We start from the raw sequence: 6,830 nt of genomic DNA on the forward strand, positions 1-6,830 counted from the left end.
GCCGGGAGTAATTGGAGCCTCTTGTCTGGTTCTATTCAGTTTCACTGGTACAATTGCGTCACTCAAAAGACTGAGACAGAGGACATTGGTTAAGAGGTTCAGGAGGTGGCTTTCATTCAGATGCACAGCTTTCTCGGTGCTAAGTAAATTATTTCCTTCCACCTGCCTGGTGCTGATGGATGGCCGAGGAGCTCAGGATTTCTGTCTGTTTCCGAAAGATGTTTTGCTTGTTTCTAAACAAACCCAAGAATGATCACCAAGTAGCCACTCTTGTTCTTCGGGCTGAGTGTTCCGGAAGGCAGTAGCTCCTGTAAAAAAACTGTTTTGGAAAGTTGTAGAATCATCAGGAGGTGGAGACTCACTAGAGGAAGTATGTCATGGGGGAGGGCTTAAGATTTTCTAACCAGCCCTGTCTGCTCTCTGCTTCTGACTGCAGATTCAATATGATCAGCTATCTCCCAGTCCTGTATCTTCTTCTTCACTATAATGGACCATATATCTTTAAAAATATTTAAATTGTGTGTGTGTGTGTGTGTGTGTGTTTATGTGCATGCATATGTCTGTATACATGCTGTGTAAGTTTCTTCTGCACTAAAACATTCAGGGAGGCTCTTTAAGCAGAGAGGCAAACAATTCAAAATAGCACTAGGAAGTCCCTGCAGCTGGCCAGATTCACTAGGCCCCTCCTTGCCAGAGTAGGCAATAAAAGCTGAGGGTTCCTAATAGACCAAAAGAGTCAAGCTGCAAAGAAGACTCTGAGACCAGACCAGCTGCCTGGAGGAAGCAGAAACCAGCTGAGCTGCCTGGAAGAGGTTTAGGAATAGAGTCACTTAGAAAGGACACGCTCCAACCTGTTGAGCTGTCTGTAGGCTGGGCAGTATTCTTTAGGTTTCCTAACCTCTGTGAGCTGTCACCCATGCCGTGGTGGGCCCTGGTGAGGCAGGTGTCTTTGAGTCATTTCTGCTTCTGTAAGTGACCCCTCCCCCATATTCCTTTCAATAACCCCGTAAATAAAAAAAACTCATCGATTCACCATGTTGGACATTAGTTTTCTGCCAGGGTGAGTAGATGCGTATGTAGTGTCTCCCCAGGAAGTTTTGTCGCACAGGAGTAGATGTGAGTGAAGGTAACTGTGGAGGCCAGAAGACAGATAGCCTCAGACCCTCTGGAGTGAGCGTTGCAGGTGGTTGTGAGCCGCCCAACGTGGGATCTGGGAAGCAAACCCAGGTCCTCTACAGTTTGTGTTCTTTTGTTTTGTTTTGGTTTTTCGAGACAAGGTTTCACTGTGTAGCCTTGGCTGTCTTGGACTTGCTTTGTAGACCAGGCTGGCCTTGAACTCACAGCAATTCACCAGCCTCTGCCTCCCGAGTGCTGGGATTAAAGGCGTGCACCACCGTGCCTGGCTCAGTTTGTCCTTTTAACTGCTGATCTCTTTAACTCCATTTACCTCTTAAATTAAGAGCCAAATAATGTCCTTCCTTACGTTCCTTTTGTCAGGTGTTTTGCCACAGTGATAAGAAAAATGACAGTGAAGGTTTACTTAATGCAGGGACATTTGTGTGCATCAGGACTCCACGGGAATCTTTAAATGCTGTGGACTGGCCTGAGGCAAACCCCAGGAGATTTCACTCATACTCAAGTGATTCTCTGGTTCAGTTGGGCTCCAGAAACACTGCAGTAGGGGCTGAGAGGGTGAAGTGCCGCCACTAAGGCTGAAGACCTGAGCTTCATTCCCGTGATCCCCAGGATGGAAGGAAGGAACCGGCTCCCACCAAATTGCTCCCTGATCTCCACACATGCACTGTGACACATGCCCACACATAGGTGCACACACACACACATGAAATTTAAAAAAAAAAAAAAGATTGTTATTTTAAAGAAAAAGTACTAGACTATTCATTATGCCAGGTCTGAAGTTGACTTTTAGGGATTATGTCTCTGTGGGAACAGCAGAAACGAAATCGCCATTTTAGTGAGGCTTTGATGGCACATTTGTGACTTGTTTCTCATTTACTCTGGGTCATGGTTACCACACTCATTTCCATAGCCAAAGTGATTGGGACCTGAAAGTTTACTGAGCACCTCCTGTGTGCCAGAAACGGCTGCTACAGATACAGGGACACAAGTCCCTGCACGCAGAGGACTCACATTCCAGTCTAGGAGATAGATGATCAGGGCTCCTGTGAGTGTCTGGGTCATTAGCCCCTGTTAATTATTTTTAGCACATCCTTTCAAACTTTGATGTTAAATTTATATTTCATCATACAGACTAAAAATATAATAAACACAGATGGTGATATAGGACAATCAAAAAAAACAAAAAAAACCCAAAAAACCAAAAAACCAAAAACCAACCCAAACATTGTCTTCTAAAAATAATGCAATTTATAAGTGTGCACTCCGACATCTTAGACATCAAAACACTGTCATTGTCTCGCTTGAGAGTGACAGTTAGGAGAACGGAGTTTTGGGTGGTAATGATAGAAGCAGGTATGCAGTGATGGAAGTTGTTACAGTAATCTACTGTTGGCAGCTCGGATGTGGTGAATGGCAAGGAAGCTTCTGGCCATGCAGAGACCTGGGGCTGTGTTTCAGGTTACGGGAACAGTAAGTTAAAAAGTCTTAAGATGGAAGGCAGCCTTTTGTCTCTGAGGGAGCAGTGGCAGTTATTGAGGCCAGTGGCCATCGAGTCCCCGAGGATGGATGGGGATGAAATGTATGAAGCGGGCAGGTGGGTTGTATAAGTCAAGGCTCTCTGCAGGAACAGCACTGATAGAATACATGAATGCCTGAGTATGTGTGTCATGGCACAAAGCTGGAGATCAGAGGGCAATTCTCAGGAGTTGGTTCTCTGCCCCCCCCACCCCCCACTTCCTGGGATCCAGGAATTGAACCCAGGTTGTCAGGTCTGGGCAAATGCCTCTCTCGGTGCTAACTCACCAGCCCTGGTGACGGATTGGATGTGAGAGGATATGCCCAAGGTCACTGGTAAACAGCCACGTTGGGCCTTGAACTCCTGCCTGACTCTAAACCTCGCATTTTCATTTCTTCTCCAAACATCAAATGTCACCATCACTGGAGATCTTCACTGGGTCACAGTGTTGCTGTTTGATCCATCTCTCATGACCAGGCAGGTGGCAATCACTTGACGCTATAGGCCTATAAAAATGGCATTATTTCCCAAACCGTAAAGTCTAAAATACTGGCTTTATTTCTGATTATACATGCTGAGCTGGTGTTTCTGCCAGTGGTTTAGTTACACGGTTAACTGTGGGCTTTTGCAGTTTTCACTGTGCTGGGGACAAAGCCGTCATTTGCCTGTGGTTTTATGGATGGCTGTGGATGGGGTCACAAACCTTTCTGGTGCAGTGGCTAACACTTTTCTAAGACATAAAGAGCCCTTTCAACACCTGGTGGGGGACAACCATCAGGGGTTGACCTGGAACCATTTGTGTGCACCCATGTCCCTTAATGTTTAGGTTGCTAGGAAACCAAACAGCAGAGGAACGGCTTTCTGAGGTCACAGGAGGCCTCATTTGTGTTAAATTGAAAACATGCATTAGTGCTGGGGTCCTCAACCTTCCTAATGCTGCAGCCCTTTAATACAGTTCCTCATGTTGTGATGACTCCATCCCAACCAGAAAATTATTTCGTTGCTACCTCATAACTGTAATTTTGCTACTGTTATGAATCGTAATATAAAATATCTGATATGCATCCCCTGGTGACTCACAGCTTGAGAACCACTGCTTTAGTGTTTGCCCAGGTGGGACTGGCTTTCAGCAGAGCAGAGGCCTCGAGTCATCTCCAAAGAGCAGATCTAAAGTCTCCATACCACTCTACTGCTCAGTGAGTGGTGTGTTAGCAGCTGCCCGACTCCGTGTCTGTCTGACTATGTGCTGGAGACGTTAGTGGGTTGGGATACTTAACAACACCCTTGGATGTTGTTTCTAAGCACTTTCTCTTTCTACCAAAGCACTGAAGCTGTGCTTTGAAGGTGTTTTCAGACTCTGTCTTGGACCAGCAGCAAGTTCATCACTGGGCAGCATCACAACACTGCAATACCTCAAGCATACAGACGTCAACATCAGGATGGGGAGCCTGGCAAACTGTTCCAACAAGACCCCAGGGCTTTCTGATGTGAATGTTAATTTGAGACCCAAAGGGTAATTCTGGCCTCTCAAATCCAGGTTTGCGAATCAAGTGGCTTTCTGCAGCTCATGGATCCTTGGGCTTCAGGTTTGTGTGATAAGCCAGTGTATGCTCAGAGCCCAGCCTATGCCAGGGAGGCTGACCTGATAGGCCTTTGCTAGTGAAACCCCCAGTTCTGTGGCCCATGATTTGTTAGCAGGGTGTCACAACTAAGACAGGTGCTCAAGGAGAAGTGCCCCTAAGGAATCATAAGATGACTGCTTTTCTGCCACCTTCCCCACCTCGGCATGACATCTGAATCACTGTGCTTTTATTGTGATTCAGCATCTTCTCAGAAAAGAGGAAGCTGGGGCCAGGGTGCCCGTTACCATCTTTCCTATTGCTCAGGGGACCAACTGAACTGTGCCCATGGTGACTTTGCACATGTAAGAGAAGGATACTAGAACGGCCCCTCCCCCACAAACACTTCCAAAGGGCCCATCAGCCTCAGAAAACCCACATCAGGAGTGCGGTACCTTCCAGGATCCAAGGGAGCTCCCTCTCTACCACCCAGAGGCACTGCCCTTTGCCCTTGGGGATACATTTAAAGGCCAGTTTACAGAGAGATGGGATGGGAAGTCCGTTAGTAGAGTGCTTGTGTAGCGTGCATGAAGCCATGCGTTTGATTCCCAGCATGTCATAGATTGAGCGTAGTGGCACGTGCCTGTAATCCGGTACTTGGGAGATGGAGGCAGGAGGATCAGAAATTCAAGGCTGTCATCAGGTACAAAGCAAGTTGGATATAGGAGACTGTCTCAGGTAGGACAGGGGTGGTGGGGTGGGGTGGGGTGGTGGAGCGTGGGGAGGGGGAGTGGAGTGTAAGGATCAAGATCAGCTCAGCACCCCCAAGACTAAGTTCTCAGGACAAAGGAGATGTATTCGCCTCAGAGGGGCAAAAGGCAGGGAACAAGAGACAAAAACAGGCCATAGGAAATAAGGGAGGAGGGGAAGGGAGCAAAGAGAGGGGAAGGGGTATTTGTCCTGGAAGGATAAAGGACTGCCTCTGGATGGACAGGAGACCTATGTGGCAGCAGCAGTTTATAAAAGGGAAAGAGGAAACCCCATGTTAGCATGAGGTGTTTAATTTTGATTAGGCATGTTAATTAGGGCAGCCACAGGGGGCTCATGATTGCTGGACTTGAATACTTTGATAGATAGCTGGACCTTGGTAGTCAGCCTCAGGGGGAGCAAGTGGCCAAATAAAGGACTAGACCTTGGGGGCTAGCTTTAGGAATGTGATCTAAGGGTTTTTAAGTAAGGCAAAGAGAATGAGGGAGAAAGGCACAGACAGACTACAGAGCTGTCCTTGGGCTTACTAGAGTCCTGAGAAGGGGGAGGAAGAGGAGGAGAAGGAGGGAGGAGAAGAGGAGAGAAGAGACGGTCAGTAGGATGACTCTGGGGGCATTGCGAGCTAAGCGGAGGTAAGATGGAGGGAGGCTGGTGTTTAGGCTGAGGCTGAAGGGGCAGTTCTGCCCATCACTCAGTGACTAAGGGTTCTTAGCTCATGCTTCTGTGCTGCATCTGTGGAGAGGTTGGCAATCCTACTTCTCAGGATGGCTCCAGAACTGATACCCACGAGCCACCCTTGTACACAGCAGGTAGTCTAAGACTACCTAGTGATGTGTTATAATTAAAACAGTGCCTGATTGACTCTCTTCGGAGATTCTGTCAAAACAGCACAGACCCAAACCAAAGTGAAACCTTCCGGTCCCGATGTTTGACACCCACATTTATTCATTCAAAGAGCTCACAAACGCCCATTGAGCACTAGCTCAGCTGTGGGCACCTTCTAGATCCAAGTGCGAGGAGATCAAGGTCGAGAGCACCCCCACACTTGCACTGTTGTTGGTAGAGGCAGGCAGGTAAGGTGGCTGCTGCAGGGTTAGACCTGTAGAGGGGCAAAAGCCCTCTAGGGAGCAAACTCAGCCAGGCCATTCCCTGCCACTCTCCTTAGGGTTCCAAACTAGCGCAATAGTGGGGGTAGGGGTGGGGTGGGGGTGAGGTGGGAGTAGGTGGCGCTGCCTGTAAACCCAGCATGTAGATCTCAGTCTCTTCTTAAGGGATCCGACATACACTAAAGTATCCACCTTTGCTGGAGGGCAGCACGCTCTGGAGTCAGAGCATAAGCAGCTACGGCAGCTTCTCCTTTAAACTTGTTACAAGCCTGTCTTTTCTGTTGACAACCTGGCAGATGTTTCCTCTCACCAGCCTGATGACTCATGCCCAGAAGCCCTGGATAGAGGAGAAAAACAAACAAGCAAATGGGCAGAAGGAAAGAAACACCTCTCACTTTATCTCAGTTGAAAGTGTCTCCATTAAGTCCCCTAGGATGCCTGGGCCTCAGTTTAAACAAAGATTTCCCCCCTCCCCTTGAAGTTGGCAAGACTTCGCAAGCTCACTTCTCAGGAGGAAGAAGCTGGGCACAGATGCTAGCCTACTATCGAGGACAGAAGAGGAGGCAAGTTCTGGGTAGCCAGGAGCCTGGTTGGTGACCCTAGGAATATCTTTGACAGGGAGGCTGGCATGATGCTGTCTGTGGTTTCGGGTCATCTGGTCGCTGCTCAGATCTGTCCTATGCTGAAATATCCTGCAGTCTTTCAGGACTGAAGAGCTGGACCGGTTGGGGACAGGTTTTAAGG

The sequence above is a fragment of the Acomys russatus genome, chromosome 17, assembly GCF_903995435.1.
Source record: "Acomys russatus chromosome 17, mAcoRus1.1, whole genome shotgun sequence".
Lineage (NCBI taxonomy): Eukaryota > Metazoa > Chordata > Mammalia > Rodentia > Muridae > Acomys > Acomys russatus.